The 20,838-nt window shown below is 37.0% G+C and overlaps 1 long non-coding RNA gene across 9 annotated transcripts; it reads left to right on the top strand.

Moving 5' to 3' along the window:
- The first annotated feature begins 6,841 nt into the window (after positions 1–6,841).
- Positions 6,842–12,412, top strand: LOC148873450 (uncharacterized). 9 transcript variants are annotated; one of them, XR_016100208.1, is made up of 8 exons: positions 6,842–7,328; positions 7,406–7,482; positions 7,568–7,664; positions 7,977–8,040; positions 8,120–8,568; positions 8,984–10,646; positions 11,219–11,737; positions 11,829–12,412. It is a non-coding gene; the product is annotated as an uncharacterized LOC148873450 (long non-coding RNA). The 9 variants fall into 9 exon arrangements; XR_016100213.1 differs by having other exon boundaries at positions 6,844–7,328; positions 7,406–7,470; positions 8,120–8,296; XR_016100215.1 differs by having other exon boundaries at positions 6,844–7,328; positions 8,120–8,191.
- The last annotated feature ends 8,426 nt before the right edge of the window (positions 12,413–20,838 follow it).

Below are 20,838 nucleotides of genomic sequence, written 5' to 3'. Positions count from 1 at the left end.
ATATGGCTTGCCAGTTGTGGAGGTGACCATAATATCCTTGGTTCTTATGGGTGCAGGCACGGAGAATGCTCGACTTGCGGGCAAGATGCGCAACCTCTCGCGGCAATACTATAACGAAGCCGATCAACTCTTCGGTGTAAGCTTCTCAATTCTCAACTTCATCCGGAGTTCTCGTTTGGGTGTGTGGGTTACTATTTTGCTTTGGTTACATGCGTAGTTTAGATTGCTCGAGGCTTTGCTACGTTCCCGGTTTTCGATATCAATGAAAGTATAGGAAACATCCCAAGCTTTCTTCAGTTCCGTTTCCTTTTAATTCCGTGGGATAAATGACTTGATGTTGTCGTGGGTGTGTGGGTTACTAACTGCTCAATTGCTGTTGTTTTGCTTGTAACTTTAATTAATTTATTAATAATCCTCATGACTGACACATTCACGCATTGCCACTTTCAGGAGATTGCATCGGCGGAGATGATTCAAACGTTCGAATTGCAGCAGTGATCAGCCAAAGCCTCTCTTACGCTGGAGTCCAGAATGAGCAACTTTAACCTCTTTATTCACTCTTAGACTTTTTATTTCTCCACCTGTTTCTGATTAGATATTCTTGACAGGTGAATGGCGTGGGTACGGAAAGGAGATTCGGAAGTGATACGGATTCGGAAGCGGCACAGGCATGTGATTGTTGTAGAATGTCTGCATTCCTATATTTTAACACTTTTGGAATATAACTTTGCCGGTTGTGGAGTAATATCTTTGGTTCCTCTGGGCAGGAACGGAGAATGCTCGATTTGCAGGCAAGCTGTGGAAGCTCTCACGGCTTTACTATAAGGAAGCTGGTGCAATCTTCGGTGTAAGCTTCTCAACTCTCCGCTTCATTCTGTGTCCTCTTTTGGGTGTATGGCTTACTAATTTGCTCCGGTTATATTTGTTGGTTTGGATTGCTCGAGGCGTTGCTACTTTTGGGGAGGGCTTTCCGACTATCGCTCCATACTATTGTTTCCGGTTTCCGATAACAATGTAAGTATACAAGACACATCCCTTGCTCAATGGACTTCCATTTTCTTTTAATTCCTTCAGATAAGTGACTGACTATTTGTCATCAAGCTTTGAGTGGTGGCTCGACCGGAAATTGGCTGCCATTCAAGATAGGGCTGTCAACGGGTGGGATCCGAGTACGTTCTAGGTAGAAGCACTCCCGAACAGATCATTAATTGGGACAAAATCTTAGACCCAAAACCGTCCATTTTAACCTAAAATACACGTTGAAACAATAACATAGGTTTGAAACAAAACCATTTAAGCTAAAAAGACCACTTTTCTTATTTAAATCGCGAACTAAAATTTAAACTTTAATCATATATCGTTAATAAAATTGATAGAAAAATAGTAAGTTACTTATATGTTAAAACGTTAAACACCTTTATTTATCTATCTATCAGATTCGACACTTTAAACTTATGATAAGAGAAAAATTATAAGAAAAGGAAGGAAATAACATATGAGGCTAACAAAATAATCGGTTTTGGGAATGAATCGATTCGGGAGGGGCGAGAACCGAAACCGACCCAATCATTTATTTCAACATAATCATGGAACCGGATCCTTTATAAATGGTTGGGTCTACTCGGGCCAGTCGGGTGGACCCGAAGCGTTGACAGCCCCTTCAAGAACACGAACGATGAGAGCGATTGTGCTGCAGCGGGGTTGGTATCCCTTTTTCTTCTCCCTTCGGACCTGTACTTCGAGGTAAGGACCTTTCAATACCGCACTCGTTGTTCGTACCTTTGTTATTGAAGCATATGATGTTGTCCTGCGAAGTTGATTTTGGATTCGCACGAATTAATAGATTCTGCTAATGCAATTTCTGCCGTGTCATTGCAGGAACGTTCTAATGGGTTCGCATTGTCAACTGCCGTGTCATAATGGTTGCGATAGTGTAAGCCAACATCGCTTGTATCTGTTTAAACTTTTTATAAGGGCTTATGTTGCTTTATTGCCGTTTTTGTGCTTGTAACGTTTTTCAATTTTCTAATACTCCCCTTGGCTTCTACAGGCATTGCCACTCCAATGAGACTGCGTCGTGGGAGCTGATTCAAGCGTTCGAATTTGAGTAGCAGTCCGCCGAGGCTTTGCATACGCTGGAGTCCAAAATAAGCCACTCTAACCCATTTTTTCTATATTCACTTCTAAACTATTCCTTGTCCACCTGTTTCTGATTTGATATTATTGACAGGTGTAGGGCGTGAGCGCAAAGGAGACTCGGAAGGGATACGGATGCGGAAGCTGCGCAGGTATGTGTTTTTCGTACAATGTCTGCATACCTAAATTATATCATTTTCGGAAGACAAGGTTTGCCGGTCGTGGCAGTGGCTATAATATCCTTGGGTCTTATGGGAGCAGGCACGAAGAATGCCCGACTCACGGGCAAGATACGCAACCTCTCGCGAAGAAACTGTAAGGAAGCTGATCAACTCCTCGGTGTAAGCTTCTTAATTCTCAGCTTCATTTGGTGTTCTTGTTTGGATGTATGGGTTACTAAATTTGATTGGTTATATGCGTAGTTTTTGAATTCTCGAGGCGTTGCTACTTTTGGCGATCGGCGTACTAGCTCCTGTGCCTTACCATTGTTCCCGGTTTCGATATCAATGTAAGTATAGGAAACTTCCCGTGCTTAATTCAGTTTTGTTTTCTTTTGACTCCGTAGGATAACTGAATGGATGTTTCTTGTGGGTGTGTGGGTTAATAATTGCTCTATTACCATTGTTGTGCTTGTTATTTTTCTGAATTTGTTAATAATCCTCATCACCGACATTTTCATGCATTGCCGCTTCCAGGAAATTGCATCCGCGGAGCCGATTCAAGCGTTCGAATTGTAACAATGAACAGCCACGGCGTCGCATACGCTGGAGTCCAGAATGGGCCACTCTAACCCATTTCTTCTGTATACACTCGTAAACTTTTTTCTTTCCACCTATTTCTAATTAGATATTTTTCGCAGGTGAATGGCGTGGGCGCAGAAAGAAGGCTCGGAAGTGAAACGGTTTCGGAAGCGGCATGGGTATGCGCTCGTTGTAGAATGTCCGCATCCCTAAATTTGAACATTGTTGGAATATATGGCTTGCCAGTTGTGGAGGTGACCATAATATCCTTGGTTCTTATGGGTGCAGGCACGGAGAATGCTCGAGTTGCGGGCAAGATGCGCAACCTCTCGCGGCAATACTATAACGAAGCCGATCAACTCTTCGGTGTAAGCTTCTCAATTCTCAACTTCATCCGGAGTTCTCGTTTGGGTGTGTGGGTTACTATTTTGCTTTGGTTACATGCGTAGTTTAGATTGCTCGAGGCTTTGCTACGTTCCCGGTTTTCGATATCAATGAAAGTATAGGAAACATCCCAAGCTTTCTTCAGTTCCGTTTCCTTTTAATTCCGTGGGATAAATGACTTGATGTTGTCGTGGGTGTGTGGGTTACTAACTGCTCAATTGCTGTTGTTTTGCTTGTAACTTTAATTAATTTATTAATAATCCTCATGACTGACACATTCACGCATTGCCACTTTCAGGAGATTGCATCGGCGGAGATGATTCAAACGTTCGAATTGCAGCATGATCAGCCAAAGCCTCTCTTACGCTGGAGTCCAGAATGAGCAACTTTAACCTCTTTATTCACTCTTAGACTTTTTATTTCTCCACCTGTTTCTGATTAGATATTCTTGACAGGTGAATGGCGTGGGTACGGAAAGGAGATTCGGAAGTGATACGGATTCGGAAGCGGCACAGGCATGTGATTGTTGTAGAATGTCTGCATTCCTATATTTTAACACTTTTGGAATATAACTTTGCCGGTTGTGGAGTAATATCTTTGGTTCCTCTGGGCAGGAACGGAGAATGCTCGATTTGCAGGCAAGCTGTGGAAGCTCTCACGGCTTTACTATAAGGAAGCTGGTGCAATCTTCGGTGTAAGCTTCTCAACTCTCCGCTTCATTCTGTGTCCTCTTTTGGGTGTATGGCTTACTAATTTGCTCCGGTTATATTTGTTGGTTTGGATTGCTCGAGGCGTTGCTACTTTTGGGGAGGGCTTTCCGACTATCGCTCCATACTATTGTTTCCGGTTTCCGATAACAATGTAAGTATACAAGACACATCCCTTGCTCAATGGACTTCCATTTTCTTTTAATTCCTTCAGATAAGTGACTGACTATTTGTCATCAAGCTTTGAGTGGTGGCTCGACCGGAAATTGGCTGCCATTCAAGATAGGGCTGTCAACGGGTGGGATCCGAGTACGTTCTAGGTAGAAGCACTCCCGAACAGATCATTAATTGGGACAAAATCTTAGACCCAAAACCGTCCATTTTAACCTAAAATACACGTTGAAACAATAACATAGGTTTGAAACAAAACCATTTAAGCTAAAAAGACCACTTTTCTTATTTAAATCGCGAACTAAAATTTAAACTTTAATCATATATCGTTAATAAAATTGATAGAAAAATAGTAAGTTACTTATATGTTAAAACGTTAAACACCTTTATTTATCTATCTATCAGATTCGACACTTTAAACTTATGATAAGAGAAAAATTATAAGAAAAGGAAGGAAATAACATATGAGGCTAACAAAATAATCGGTTTTGGGAATGAATCGATTCGGGAGGGTCGAGTCCAAACCGACCCAATCATTTATTTCAACATAATCATGGAACCGGATCCTTTATAAATGGTTGGGTCTACTCGGGCCAGTCGGGTGGACCCGAAGCGTTGACAGCCCCTTCAAGAACACGAACGATGAGAGCGATTGTGCTGCAGCGGGGTTGGTATCCCTTTTTCTTCTCCCTTCGGACCTGTACTTCGAGGTAAGGACCTTTCAATACCGCACTCGTTGTTCGTACCTTTGTTATTGAAGCATATGATGTTGTCCTGCGAAGTTGATTTTGGATTCGCACGAATTAATAGATTCTGCTAATGCAATTTCTGCCGTGTCATTGCAGGAACGTTTTAATGGGTTCGCATTGTCAACTGCCGTGTCATAATGGTTGCGATAGTGTAAGCCAAATCGCTTGTATCTGTTTAAACTTTTTATAAGGGCTTATGTTGCTTTATTGCCGTTTTTGTGCTTGTAACGTTTTTCAATTTTCTAATACTCCCCTTGGCTTCTACAGGCATTGCCACTCCAATGAGACTGCGTCGTGGGAGCTGATTCAAGCGTTCGAATTTGAGTAGCAGTCCGCCGAGGCTTTGCATACGCTGGAGTCCAAAAATAAGCCACTCTAACCCATTTTTTCTATATTCACTTCTAAACTATTCCTTGTCCACCTGTTTCTGATTTGATATTATTGACAGGTGTAGGGCGTGAGCGCAAAGGAGACTCGGAAGGGATACGGATGCGGAAGCTGCGCAGGTATGTGTTTTTCGTACAATGTCTGCATACCTAAATTATATCATTTTCGGAAGACAAGGTTTGCCGGTCGTGGCAGTGGCTATAATATCCTTGGGTCTATGGGAGCAGGCACGAAGAATGCCCGACTCACGGGCAAGATACGCAACCTCTCGCAGAGAACCTGTCAGGAAGCTGATCAACTCCTCGGTGTAAGCCTCTAATTCTCAGCTTCATTTGGTGTTCTTGTTTGGATGTATGGGTTACTAAATTTGATTGGTTATATGCGTAGTTTTTGAATTCTCGAGGCGTTGCTACTTTTGGCGATCGGCGTACTAGCTCCTGTGCCTTACCATTGTTCCCGGTTTCGATATCAATGTAAGTATAGGAAACTTCCCGTGCTTAATTCAGTTTTGTTTTCTTTTGACTCCGTAGGATAACTGAATGGATGTTTCTTGTGGGTGTGTGGGTTAATAATTGCTCTATTACCATTGTTGTGCTTGTTATTTTTCTGAATTTGTTAATAATCCTCATCACCGACATTTTCATGCATTGCCGCTTCCAGGAAATTGCATCCGCGGAGCCGATTCAAGCGTTCGAATTGTAACAATGAACAGCCACGGCGTCGCATACGCTGGAGTCCAAAATGGGCCACTCTAACCCATTTCTTCTGTATACACTCGTAAACTTTTTTCTTTCCACCTATTTCTAATTAGATATTTTTGGCAGGTGAATGGCGTGGGCGCAGAAAGAAGGCTCGGAAGTGAAACGGTTTCGGAAGCGGCATGGGTATGCGCTCGTATTGAAGTGTCCGCATCCCTAAATTTGAACATTGTTGGAATATATGGCTTGCCAGTTGTGGAGGTGACCATAATATCCTTGGTTCTTATGGGTGCAGGCACGGAGAATGCTCGACTTGCGGGCAAGATGCGCAACCTCTCGCGGCAATACTATAACGAAGCCGATCAACTCTTCGGTGTAAGCTTCTCAATTCTCAACTTCATCCGGAGTTCTCGTTTGGGTGTGTGGGTTACTATTTTGCTTTGGTTACATGCGTAGTTTAGATTGCTCGAGGCTTTGCTACGTTCCCGGTTTTCGATATCAATGAAAGTATAGGAAACATCCCAAGCTTTCTTCAGTTCCGTTTCCTTTTAATTCCGTGGGATAAATGACTTGATGTTGTCGTGGGTGTGTGGGTTACTAACTGCTCAATTGCTGTTGTTTTGCTTGTAACTTTAATTAATTTATTAATAATCCTCATGACTGACACATTCACGCATTGCCACTTTCAGGAGATTGCATCGGCGGAGATGATTCAAACGTTCGAATTGCAGCAGTGATGAGCCAAAGCCTCTCTTACGTTGGAGTCCAGAATGAGCAACTTTAACCTCTTTATTCACTCTTAGACTTTTTATTTCTCCACCTGTTTCTGATTAGATATTCTTGACAACAAACCCAGAACCTATGTAATTATTAATTGGGACTATTGGGTCTGACCTGATAACACCTGATTACAATTGACAGCTATACTTTTAGCCTGTAATTTGACAATAAACCTACTTTTTAAAATATTTGGTAGTATATACATTTTTGAAAAATGCAAGACTATCTGGAACTATTAAGTCTGTTGTTTTAACTTCTATGATAACACAGAGCCACTATCCTTAGAAATGAGAGTCAAATATTTTAAGTCCATGTTTGTTACAATTCTTTTATTTGGGTCTGAATGTTTGTAGTTTGCTCAACTTATGATGATAGATTAAAGCAATGGTTGCTAGTTAACACTTAGTACATTAGTTTTTTGTTTATTGACCAAACAGTACTTTTTAGTAACAGGCAATATCTCCTTTGGTGTCCTTTTGATAAGAGTGATGATTGGACTGTCAAACCGTGAAGATCTGTTTGATATAGTGAATGCATGGTATCCAAATTTGGAGACTATTGCTGAGAAACTTATAGGTATTCTCTGCTGTTCTTATATGCCGGTGCTTTCAAGACTAATATAATCCTTACAAAATTGATTTCTGTTGTGTCAGAGACATTTGGAAAGGTCAATTCTTCTCCATCTTACCAGCCTGGAGGATGTGTTGGTTTTAAGCAGGTTCTCTTTAGGGTAGATAGTGCCTCTCTAGCAACTCTGTGCATAATAAGACCCCAACAGATGTCATTATTTTTCATGTTTTGTTATATATTTACAGGGATCTGCTGAAATGGTGCAAAAGAATCACAGGTCAAGGTTTTAACTTTATGGGGCTTAGCTTATCAGCTTATGAAAGTAAAAGCATTTGTCAAGAGGTTGTATTTGATTTCCACTTTTTATTCCTTCTTGTGATAATGTGATGGATGACTATCTACTTGTTTCTACTGGTTACTTAATAAACTGTGGGTTTGTATTTATTTTTGCATCTTCTTCAATTTCTTCTGAAATTCGACTGTTAATAATGAGACAAATAGCAAAGATGTGGGGAGTACCGATGTCAGAAGCAGAAACATTATATCCTCTTAATAAGCCCATAGTTCAGGTGTCTGTCTTTTCTAATCATTGTGTCTGATACGTTTGTGCTATGAGCATCAAGTACAAAAATCTGAATTTTTTTTTTCCTGCAGGATTTGCAATCAGATTTATGAGTTGGAAGGGTTACCCACAAATGCACTGAAGGCTGCATTACATGTAAGCACTTACTCTGTTTTATATTATTTGTTGCTTACTTTCTGACATTGGTTGACTTTCCTTGATGTGTTTTCTGCAGTTACATCACTAAAAGAAACCTTTTGTGGATATCTGTAGTTCACTACATGTTCTTGAGAGGATAGCATGTTCTGTTAAGTGCAATGAGCCAGTTCTTTTGGTTGGTGAAACTGTTACTGGAAAAACAACTCTTGTACAGAATCTTGCAGTGAGGCTTGGTTAATCACTTACAGTCTTGGTATTCAGTCTAGGCAGTTTGTCATTATGATGGTTCTTTTGTGTACGGGACTCTTATCATGTGGACTAGAAATTGAATGCTAATTTGCTTATCTTGCAGAACTTAAGCCAACAAAGTGACATTTCAGACTTATTGGGTGGCTTTAAGCCTACAGATCCAAGATTTATATGAATACCTGTTTATAATTTGCTTATCTATTCCCATCCCCAAACTCAATCTCCTTTTCTGAATTTCTGCTTGTCCCTGTACTTCAATTTGCTATAATGTGGAAGGTAGGAGCCAACTGTACTAGGGATCATCTATCCTGAAATTGTAGTTTTGTCTTCTTATTGTTGTTATTACAATCTTTTATCAGTTGGTTAGCTATAAACATTATCTTGTTGTGACTGGTGATATCATATGTGTCCCGATTTTTTCCATCATGGACTTGGTATTTGATAATTGCAACTTTTTTTTTGGATAATTTGTTTGATAATTGCAACTTTCCTCCACTATGATTGGATGATGATCATCATGATCCAAGCCTTACGCCAACTATATGGGATTGGTCAACATGAATCCTGTTTCGCCATTCCTCCACTATGATTGGATGATAATAACCTTGATTGCATTTTTTTTTCTTTATAGCTTCTTTTCTTGTTGATAAAGAGGCAAAATATGACAGTACTCTTCTATGCTTGTATGCAGGACAATGGGGATTTTCTTGTTTGTCTGAGAAAACATGTGTCTGATAGGAACTGGAAAATGGTTTTAAATGGATGTCAGAAAGGCCTTGGTTTTTCCAGGAAGCAAGTTTGTGAGGTTGGTAGATCTCTATCTGGTACAAAGTGAAAGCGACCTGAGTGAAGAACTCATCCAAGCTTGGGAGCGTTTTTCCATGAAACTTGAGACAGCACGTAGAGAGATTGGCTCTTCAGCTATGGTCTTTTTGTTTGTGGAAAGAGCATTTGTGACAGCAATTAAAAATGGTAATTGGGTATTACTTGACGAAATAAATTTGGCTCCTCCTGAGATGCTACAGAGAATTACAGGGGTTTTGGAAGGAGACGATAGTTTAATTTGTTTAGCTGAAAGGGGAGATGTTGATTATATTCGTTGACATCCTGATTTTCGTATATTTGCTTTTATGAATCCTGCTACTGAAGCTGGAAAGAGGAACTTGCCATATTCGTTGAGAAGCAGGTTTACATAGTATTTTGTTAATGATGTGTTAGATGAAGAATATTTGACTCCATTTGTGAAACAATTTATGGATTACAGCAGTCCCAATAGAGAATTGGTAAATAAAATTGTGTGTTTTTACAAAGAAGCCAAGAAGGAACCTGAAGAGAGGCTAATCAGAAGCCCCAGTTCAGTTTAAGGTCTCTATACTGTGCACTGGATAGTCCTTGTTTCAAGTTTATGAACAGTATGATACCATCATATTTGTAAGGTGGAAATATGCCTCCAAATGTTCCCTTTGATTGTTTACTTCTTGGATAAGGGGAAATTGAGTGATGATGCTTTCTTGGAGAATTATGTCCTGACAAAAAGTGTCAAAGAGCATTTAAGGAACTTTGCACGTGCTATTTTCATTAATAAAATCCCGTTCTTTTACAGGGTCCAACTTCTAGTGGAAAGACAAGCCTTGTTCAGTATCTTGCTGCAATAACTGGTCATGAATTTGTTCATATAAATAACCATGAGCATACTGATCTGCAAGAATACTTGGGCTCTAATTATTACTGATGCTCATGGGAAGCTTGTGTTTCAAGAAAGGTGTATTGGTTGAGGCTGTTCGAAATGGATACTGGATTGTTCTAGATGAGCTTAACCTTGCACCTTTGGATGTTCTGGAAGCATTAAACCGGTTATTAGATGACAACAGAGAGCTTTTTGTTCCTGAACTGCAGGAAACAGTGATTGCTCATCCAGATTTTATGCTTTTTGCCACCCAAAACCCACCAACATTTTATGGTGGGCGTAAGATGCTTTCTTGAGCATTTCGCAACCATTTTGTTGAAATACATGTTGATGAGATTCCTGAAGATGAATTGAGCACAATACTAGAGAGGAGGTGCAAAATTCCTGAAGGTTATGCGAAAAAATGGTTGAAATTATGAAGAACTTGCAGTTGCATCGCCAGAGTAGCAAAGTTTTTGCTGGAAAGCATGGTTTCATAACTCCAAGGGATCTGTTTCAATGGGCTGATTGTTTTCATACCTTTGGTAACTCATATTAAGATCTGGCCAAAGATGGTTATTTTCTTTTGTCTGAAGGGTTGCGAGATGAAAATGAGAATAAAGTTGTCCAGGAGATCTTGGAGAGACATCTTGGGGTAAAACCTGCCACAGACAACTTGTACCGGCAGGTTTGTTCCCTCCCTCCCTCTCTTGTGCTCATTATTGTCTTGACAACAGAAAGTGGAATTGCCTGTTGTGCAGTTATACTTTATTTTTGTGTTTTTAGATGGATTTTTGTTTTTTGATTGTTTATTTGAGCATGGAGTAGGAAAGTATGTCGTTCATAATCCTGTAACTTGGCAGTTCTGATCTTGTTATCTTAATCCAAGGAAGTACAGTTTGTTCATGTAGCTTCGGACATGTTTGTTCAGTTGAATGTTGACTGCTTCTGTTGGAGTTTAGATGATTGGTTATAGGGATATCATCAGTTCAGAGGTTTTTTCTTCTGTGGTTTCATTTGTCCTCTCTCTTTAGGAGTCAGGAATAATTGAGATAGAAATGATTCCTAGGTGGTAATTGGATACATTTCATGAACAAGTAGTGTGAATCATCATAGAAAATATGAATCTTTGTTAATTATCTGGAAGTCAATGTGCTACTTGAATTCCTTTTTTGGTCATTTTTTTTCCTTTTATGAAGCTGATGGGAATTTTATATTTGTGTATAAACTTCGCTAACTGTTTAACCTTTTATAATTCAGGAACCAGCTGATAGTCTTTCTGTTTTAAACTTCAGTGAATGATCAGAAGTGTCAGAGTCTTGGAAAGTATGATTTTGTGAACTTGTAAGCTGAACCTACTTCATGTGGAGGTTATATTTTCTTGTTGAGTGTTGCTTCAAGTTGCATGAGCCTGTCCTTCTTGTTGGTGAGACTGGTGGTGGGAAGACAACTGCTTGCCAGTTACTTAGCATTATTTTAAAGTTAAAATTGCATATTTTGAATTGCCATCAGTACGCGGAGACATCTGATTTTCTTGGGGTTTGTTTCTTTCTTTTACAGATTTTCTTTAATGAGGGATTGCATTTTAGTGGTTTCTGTTTTGAAACTTCTGATTGCTTATTGCTGTTAGAATATGATAATCTACAAGTTAACCATCATAAAAAGTTCAGGGGTTTTATCCTGTACGAGGTAGGTCAAGATTAACAGGAGAGTTCAAATATTTGGTTGAAAAACTGATACTGTCAAAGGCTTTTCTCCACTCTCCTGGCGACAATGCATGTATTATCCTGTCCATGTCAATATTTCCTTGAATGAGGTTCTTTTACTTGCTTGATGCTTTATGTATGCTTATGCATTTCTCTCAGTGCAGATGATATCTACAGACATTGTCCAAGCTTCTTCAACTCTTGATTGGCTGACAAGAATTATAGATAGTTATAGACAAGGTGTGGTTTCACACTCTGACGTCACTGAGCAGGATCTTGATAGCCTTGAGCAAGTTAAACTAGACCTAGTTGAGCTATCCCAGAAGTGGCAGACCATATTTATGTGGCAGGATGGACCTCTTGCTGTACGAACAATGAAGGATGGGGATCTACTTCTTGTGGATAAGATATCTTTGGCTGATGATAGTGTGCTTGAAAGATTAAACAGTGTCTTGGAACCTGAAAGAAAATCGGTGGGTTGATCTTCTTGTTTGAGATTTGTTTTTATTTTCAGTTTTTATTACTATTAAAAAATTCTGATTGTACTTGGTGGGCATGGTTATTTGTTAGTGTTCAAGACACGTTTATATATTTGGACCTTTGTATGATAAAATAAAACTTGTTACTGTTTGATATTATGGCAAATTTTGAATAAACAGTGGCCAGCTTAGTGGACAGGATGTAATAATACGAACAGAATTATTCAGAATTGCAGAATGCAGATAATTATGCTTATTTTTCTTGTGGAAATTATGAAATGGTGCTAGTCAGAAAATTTAGTCTTTTTTGTACGGCAGTAAGACAAACTAAAAGTAAGAGTGCATGGGAATCTCCTTATTATTTGCATATATATTAGAAAACACTTTTCCTAATAGAGATCTCTTATGAATCATTTTGTGCTTTTCAGTTAATGCATTAAAGTAAATAAATATACTTTATTATTCCAATAAGTCTTATACTAATGCATAGCTTATGACTTGGCCATTCCCTATTAGTAATATTATAAAATTAAAAACATTGGAACGGCGCATTCCATGCCTATAAAGGATAATTAGAGCAGTTGTCATCCATTTGGAATTGTATAATTATATATTAATATATTATATATCTAGGGGTGCAAATGCAATTTGGGCGGGCTCAGGTGGGCAATTTGTTGAAATTTGAATGCACCTAGTCTGAAAGCACGTGGTCCAATGCACTGTAAATTCTTCAAATCGGATATTTTTAATTTAGAGGAACAATTTGGCAAATCCCCAACTATTGCTAGTACTCTTCTGACTAGCCATTTCCTATCTATCTCAATCGTGGTCCAAAGCAAGTTTTAAAGTATCAATTTATTTGATAAATTGATAGGTTTTCTATATATATATATGTGTGTGTGTGTGTGAAATCTTGGTTCAAAGCATTGATACATGTAATATGTGAATTTATTTGTGGTATGCAAAATATGCATATTGCAAGTTTTCAAATAGTATTGGTACTCATTTGCTTTTTCTTATTTTTGTTAAGTATTTCAAAAATAAATGCATTAGTAAGGAATTCTAATGTTTAAATTAGGGAAGATTTATGATGCTGGAAAGACATGTACCAGAAAAGCTTTGACCAATCACCCCTTAATTTTGATAAATACCATCCTATTGGTCAACATGTTTATGATACTGTTGATTGGTCACAAGTTGTTTTTTTTTTATATCCATGGGTTTGAAAAAATATACACATCAATACTTTGAACCATGATCCCAAACGTAACCACCTTGTTCTTACTTATTAGCTCTCTCTATGTCTCTCTCTCTCTAATTTTCATTGTTTTCGGTTTTTTTATTAACTAGTAAACATGTACGTGCATTTGCATGTGACAGTATTTCTAAAGCCATGTTCGTTTTTTGTAAAGTGGAGGGGGGAAAGTTTGGTCAATGGGACTGTGAATCCCATTGACCAATTTACCTGTGTTCAAATTTTAAATTTATGTGGAACCCACACAAAGTTTTATTTTCCTGGGTATCAGTTCCCTGAGTAAATGATATCCTTGCGACACTTGGGTAAATTGGTTTCCGAGTGGAGGGTAAATAAATAAAAAGTAAAATCTCAAAATTGCCCCCACAAGATAAGAATCTCTTCAACTTTTTTTCCCCAGATCTTGGCTCTACGTTTCTCCTCTCACCTCTCGGTTCTGCATTTCTTCTCCTCCATTCCGTTTTTCTCCTCTCACCCCTCAGCTCTGCATTTCTCCTCCTCCATTCTACTTCTCCAAAAATCACATTGTGTTTCTCCTCTTCCACTCCATAATCTTGTTGTGCGACATTGGTCCTCTTAGTTGTTGTTCCACTTAATCTAGTCATCGACTATTGGTTCTCTCAGTTGCTGTTCCGCTTAATATAGTTATCGGCTCCATCGTTGATGCTTCATCCTCCTCCACTCTGTTGCCGACACCATTGAGCTGCTCGCTGCTCACTATTTTTTTCTCCATTGAAATGGTAAGAATGGTGATGTACATAATGCATCTTTTTTTTATCCAATAATGCATCTTATTGGTCATCTTTTATTACTATTTTATTTATTTCCTTTTTATTTTGACTGTTTTCATTATAAGAAAAATCAGTTTTAGCAACGGACCAAACCGTTGCAAAAAATACTAAAAAACCGTTGCTAAAAATTATAGCAACGGTTTTTTGTCCGTGGTGGATATTGGCGTGGCTAAAACTTATAGCAATGGATATTGTACACCATGGCTAAAAGTATATATAGCCACGGTTTATACTGTTGCTAATTGTAACATTTATTGCTACGGCTTTAATACGAAATGTTGCTGCAACTTGATATAGCAACGGGTGTGTTCATGGCTAAATGTATAGTCTATTATAACGACTTATAATGAACTGTTGATAATGGTACTTTTAGCATCGGTTTAAGTAAACCGTCGCTAAAGTTTCATTATTTCATTTGAATGCCTTTGCAACTTTAAAGAAAGATTACTTTCACCTATATCTGTATGGTAAAAGTGATCTTTACAAAGAAAACCTTTACACATTTACAAAAAATATCCATAGTAGTATTTGTTCAATATTCACATTTACTCAAGTCATTTCAATACAAAAAATAAAAAAAGAATTAACAAAATTTCTTCATTGTCGTCTGAACATTTGCTTGTATACGCGTGCATTATACTCAAGACCTTTGTTTTGAGTCATAAACTTCAATCTGCGAAATTCAACAAAAAAGAATATATAAGGATTAATATCAATAATTAATTAGCTAATTAATTTCTTACATAAACTTCAATCTTTCATTTACATAAGTCATTTCAATACAAGCTGATTCCTTCCCTAATCAATTTCTTACATGGGTCTAGACTCTGGACCCAAGACTGCATATATTATAATCAACCTATGCATTTCCTGGTTTCCTTTAAGTTGCAGTAGAGCTCTTTCCCACCAGACAAATGAACCCAATAATATGTATATAGTTATGTGGTTACGGGTTGGCAATCATTGGTTTGGCTTATTATTAGCCCATCCAATCTCTGAAGTTGGTCCGATTCAATATGTGTGCACTTCTGCTAGACTGCTACAAACATCTCAAATTGTTGAACTGCCTAGATTGTATTATGGATCATTTAACAACCCCCACCCAAATCTGAAATATTGCTTATTAATTCTGTTCTGGTATCTTGATCTGCAGTTGCCTAGGTGATTTTTTTTAAGTAAAAATTATCCTAGGGTAGCTCACTAGGTTCCATAGCAACTAGCAATTGTATTTCCGTGATAATTGTCCATGATTTTCATAAGTGTAAACTTAAAGTATAGAAACTCAGCAACGAAGAATAATTTTATTACATTGAGTAAAGTAAACAAAGACTGAAAGGATGGCCAGCCTCAACTAACCTTCAAATTCATTGTTAAGTACAAATCCCCCTTGTTGCATTCCCCAAAACATAGAACTCGTCACCCTCTGTTTTGCCAGCAATTCAACTAAACCATGGCCCCATAATGATTTGTTTATATGCTTAGCAAATATATTCATGGCCAGATTGAGCAATCTCTAGTCTGTGGGCAGAAATTACTGTCTATTCTTTCACATAAATATGCAGGTAGTTTGAATGTCTGACCATTCAATATCCATTCTAATTCTTAAGAAATCCTATACAAAATTAGCAGTTGGATATGTTAATGACGGTGATTTGATGGTTATTTTATTTTTCTTGCATTAAAATATAGAATGGAATCTGTGATTCATAATCTGTGGTCAAGGATATGTTAATGATATCTAACCTTCCTTCTGTTTGAACTCAACCTGACAGGATTGATGAGAACATGGATGACACACTGGCAAATGAGAACATGGATTGATGAGAACTCAACCTCAACAGTATCTCATCCAACCGGTGGTTGGTGATTAAGATAATCGTTGTATTGATTGTATTCCTCATGATTTTCCTATTTTTTGGGGGCATAACATTATATCAAGAATAACTAAAAAGAAGAAATAGAAAGAAAGTGCCTTTTCAAAGGCCACGGGCCTTACACCGTCAAGTGATCAAGTCTCATCCCACATTTCAAAAATTATATTTGCAGTTTTGCACTGCCTTGTTGTACATAACATCATAAGCTTTTTGTGTGTATATACAATGAGAAGTCTACCATTATTCTTCCCTTATATTTTCTCGGGTAAGTTGTTGCTAGGATGACATGTCTTCATAGCTTCTTCTTCAGTTCTTTCCAATTTGCATTTCATTAGTGTGTTTGTGTGTTTGAAAGTTGAAACAAAGAGCATGATTAGTATAAATTCATTGAGTGGTCATGCTTATTCTCAGTTGACATTTGTGAATGAACAAAAGTACTAACTACTAACTATAAAGATTATGCATTTGGTTTGGCGAGTTTAAGATGTATCAATTATTGATTTGACTGTGAGACTGATGAACTCCAGCAAATTGTTAAAATATTGGTGGATGTTGATATTGCATTTTCTTGGAACTCCAATTGTTCTCATTGTAGTTTCATTTGACTGCAATCTGGTCTACCTCTGTCTTTCTTTACTTTGCTTCATCTTTTGTTTTTCTTGATCCATACTGCAAACAAACTAACCCATGTTGAAACTCAAAACTAAAATAAACCAGAATTTGCACTCAATAGTCAATTTGTTTACAAACATGGAAATGGGATCGCACAGATAACTAACAAGTAACAAGAGGGGACTGGGGTTCCTCTTAAGAAGTAAGAGTTAAGAGGAAACAAATAGGCCCATACTTTAGCCTAGATTAACTCCTAGGCAGAAGTCACATACCTAGATTTGCCCTTAACACATGAATATAATTCTCAAAAGATTTGACCCATGACCCAACAAGGATTTTGGTTTTGTATCAGGTCTGAGTCTGAAAAGAACTAATCCAAACATTACCAACTAAGATATTTACCACTGTTAATTACTCAATTTTCATGTTTAAAAGAACTGATATTTAGCCATCATCGTGTCTAAAGAACACAGGCTTCGGTTCCACCAAATGGACTTAATTTATAACTAAGTTTTAGGAAATGGACTTATATGTTATACACCCAACCGTTTGCCAAATCCTTTAAAATGCCTTTACATTCTAACAATTGACTAATTGTATCAATATTGTCACATTCCATTGGCACGTGATTGTTGTAACTTTTTAAAACCCAATTTTCTCCTTAAAACCATTCACATTCCATTGTTGTTAGATTTGACAAGGGTCACCAATTTTCAAGAACCTACACCTAGCTATTTCTTATAACTTCATGTGGACCAAACTAGATTAGATTTTAAACTTTTTACTGATTTTCAAGGGGAAATTTTCCAAGAGATGAGGGTTATGTAAGCCATGGAGCTACATGGTGCAGTAGCATAACTAGGGGTGCAAATGGATCAGATCATGATCCGATTTGATCCTATTTGATTGAATTTAGTTCACCTCTGTTCAGATCTTCACATCAGATAATATGATCCGACCAGAAAGTGGATCAGGTTAGGATCAACCCAATTACAAAGGGTTAGCAAATGGAGAAGATATGGGAAGATGAGGAGGATGAAAACAGACCTTTGTAGAAGATGAGGATGAGAACTCCAATTTCCAGAGACGAACTTGTGTTCCTTGTCTGCTAAGCACCTAAAACACATGGAAGGAAAAACGTTCTTGATAAAAAAAATGCAAAAATAAAACATGGATGATGTGCGAAATGGAATTCTGTCTCCTTGCCGTCTAAGAAGACGAAGACAAGGTTACCTTCTCTAGAGAAGACAAAGACAATATCCTATCTCCTTGTCGTCTGAGATCTAAGATCAAAGTTGATGGAGGAAGAGAAGGATGTTTTTCGTAGAATAAAACACCAAATAGCATGAAAGCCTGAAAGGGGATGTGAGTATTTACCGGAGGTCGTAAACCTCGCTAGAGATGAAAGATAAAGTGGTTGGAGTTCGGACCGTTGTAGAGGTGGGAGATGAGAACAGTTCACCCTCGACAAAATTTTCTCACTCGTCTTGCAACTTTTGTGTCTCACTAGGGTCACACCTATTTAGTGAGACCCGCGTCTCTTATTTTGAGAATACTAATCCCATCTCATCGCATCATATCTCTCAAAACAAACATGAGAAAATAGAAATATTGGCGAATATTCTTATTTTCTCATCCATATTGCACGAACCAAACGGACTGCAAGGGAAATGTTCTATATTTTTCCTTTTATATGTTCTAACCTCACCTCTAATCTTGCCTCCTTCACTTTTGCTTCCCCACTCCTTTAACCCCTAACTCTTTCTCCCCTCCATTCTCCTCTACTGAACCTCTATCCCCTTTTCCTCCTATACTCCCCAATAGCTCTTCCACATCCCTTGTTTCCTTTGCCCCTTCAACCCCATCCACCTCATGTCCTTTTCTTCTCCCCCTTTTCTGCGACTCTACTTTCAATACTTCTCGACAAAGGCAAAATAATCTCTCCACTCTATTTTTTATTACTACCATATGTTTTAAGGGTTCAGTTTAATACATGTGTTGGACATTATTGGTAACCTAATTTCACATGTTCATATTTGTAGGTTTATTTGGAGTGAACCCATCTATAAATCCTTATCCACGAGTACAAAATGTTCATATTGCCTGGAGTGAAACCATCTATAATTTCACATGTTCATATTGCTTGGAATTTGTAATAGCTTGAAACTTGTTTTACATTGTGTACAAAATCAAATCAATGGTTGTGCATTTTGGTTGGTCCATCATCATCTGGTAAAATTTCAATTGTTAGGTTACTTGCCCAGCTCACTGGAAATGTGCTAATGAATTAAATCTTTCATCTACAACTGATATTTCTGAATTGCTTGGGTGTTTTGAGCAACACAACGCTTTTCGCAATTTTCGTTGTGTTATTGTACAAATTGAGTAGTACATTGGTGAATACTGTGATGCTTATTTTGGAATCATCAAAGGAGGCATTTATAATTGAGAGTGAAGATTTAATATCCAAGTGGCTAGATTTATCGTCCAGCTCCAAAATAAATGGGTATCTTTCTTCAAGTTCCACTTCTGCGTATGCAGATGTTTCTGATGGTTCCTCATTTTTCTGGATTCGTCAGTCCACATCATTGAACAACTAAAGCTGGATTTGGAAAATATCAGGTACCCGTATCTTGGACACACAAGGACCTGAGTAAGACTATGAAGAATATCCTAAACCTGCAAGAGTGTTGCAATAAACAACCATTTCTACTCAAAAGAAACTTATCTTTTCTCTCTCTCTCCCATTAACTCTTTTAATAATATCTGTTCATTAATTATGCCATTAACTCTCTCCATCCATAACTCATGCCACTACTTCTCTCTCATCTCAGTTACTCTATTAAATTGCACAAAATACGTTAACTTTATTTATATATCCATTTCAATTTAACTATATTTATATATATATATATATATATATATTAGATATATTTGCATGGAACTATAATTACTATTAAAGATTAATTATATTGAAATTGGGATATTCCATGATATATAATTGCACTAAATAATCTACTTCCATTTAAAATTATAATCCATTTATATTCCATTTGAAAAAAAATAAAAATTAATTAACCATAATAAAAATATTAGTAAGTTCCTTAAATAAAACAAATAATTAATTTTATTGATACAAATATTTTTATTAATATAATAAAAAGAATTTAATTAATGAAAGGAATAAGATAAATTAAAAACTAAGATGGAATTATCAAACAATTATTAGTTTTATAATTAAATTCAATTTAGAACCAACTTAAGTTCTAGTGAAAAATAAAAATTTATATAGTTAATTAAATTTCCTAAGGAATTTAAATTTAACAAAAACTTAATATACTTAAATGAATTCAATTTTTACTAATTTAAAGAATTAATTTTAAATATAGTTTGTTATTTTAAAATCAATTTAAATTCAATTAAAAATAAGGAAAATTGTAAAAAAAATAAAAAAACTCATTGGGTTCTCTAAAAAACTTATGAAACTCCCCACTTTTTTTACCTCAACAAAAACCTTCACTATTGTTTTGAAGAAAATGTGCAAATACCTTCCTTTTGTCAGCATTCCAAATAAAAAAAATTGGATGTAATGCATGAATTTTACTTCACATCAACCTTTTTACCTTTGTCCAAGAAGAGTAAGGAGAATTATTCTTTGAATGTTGTCTAGTAAAATAAACTAGTGGAAGATAAAGTTGAAACTCTAATTATGTATGATAATGCACTAAGAAGGATAATAGTATTTTGATAACTTCAATGCCTTTGTTGCCGAAAAGCCAAGGGAAATGAGGTATTTGCACTTTTTTTCTCAAAACTATAGGGGAGGCTTTTGCTAGGGTCAAAACACAAAGGTGGTTTATAAAATTATTATAAGAGGATAATTTTTTTATAAATTTACCTAATAATAGTATAAAAATAATAACAAATAAATAAAATTAGCATTAAGATATAAAAAAAAATACAAAATTATTTAGAGAATAGGAAATTGTCACTCTCATTAAAGCGGAACTTATATTGTGATTGGATAAACCAAGCAGAACCCCCAAAAATAATACTTTAATTGAACCTAGATGGACACTATTTAATTAAAAATGTCATAGAGCTTCATCTTCAACTTTGCTTATAAATAAAGTCCATGTGTCATATGAGTCCTAACTAGTCTT

Source organism: Nelumbo lutea, chromosome 1 (genome assembly GCF_056320005.1).
Source record: "Nelumbo lutea isolate HS-2025 chromosome 1, American lotus-T2T, whole genome shotgun sequence".
Lineage (NCBI taxonomy): Eukaryota > Viridiplantae > Streptophyta > Magnoliopsida > Proteales > Nelumbonaceae > Nelumbo > Nelumbo lutea.
This window is presented reverse-complemented; position numbering and strand designations above follow the sequence as displayed.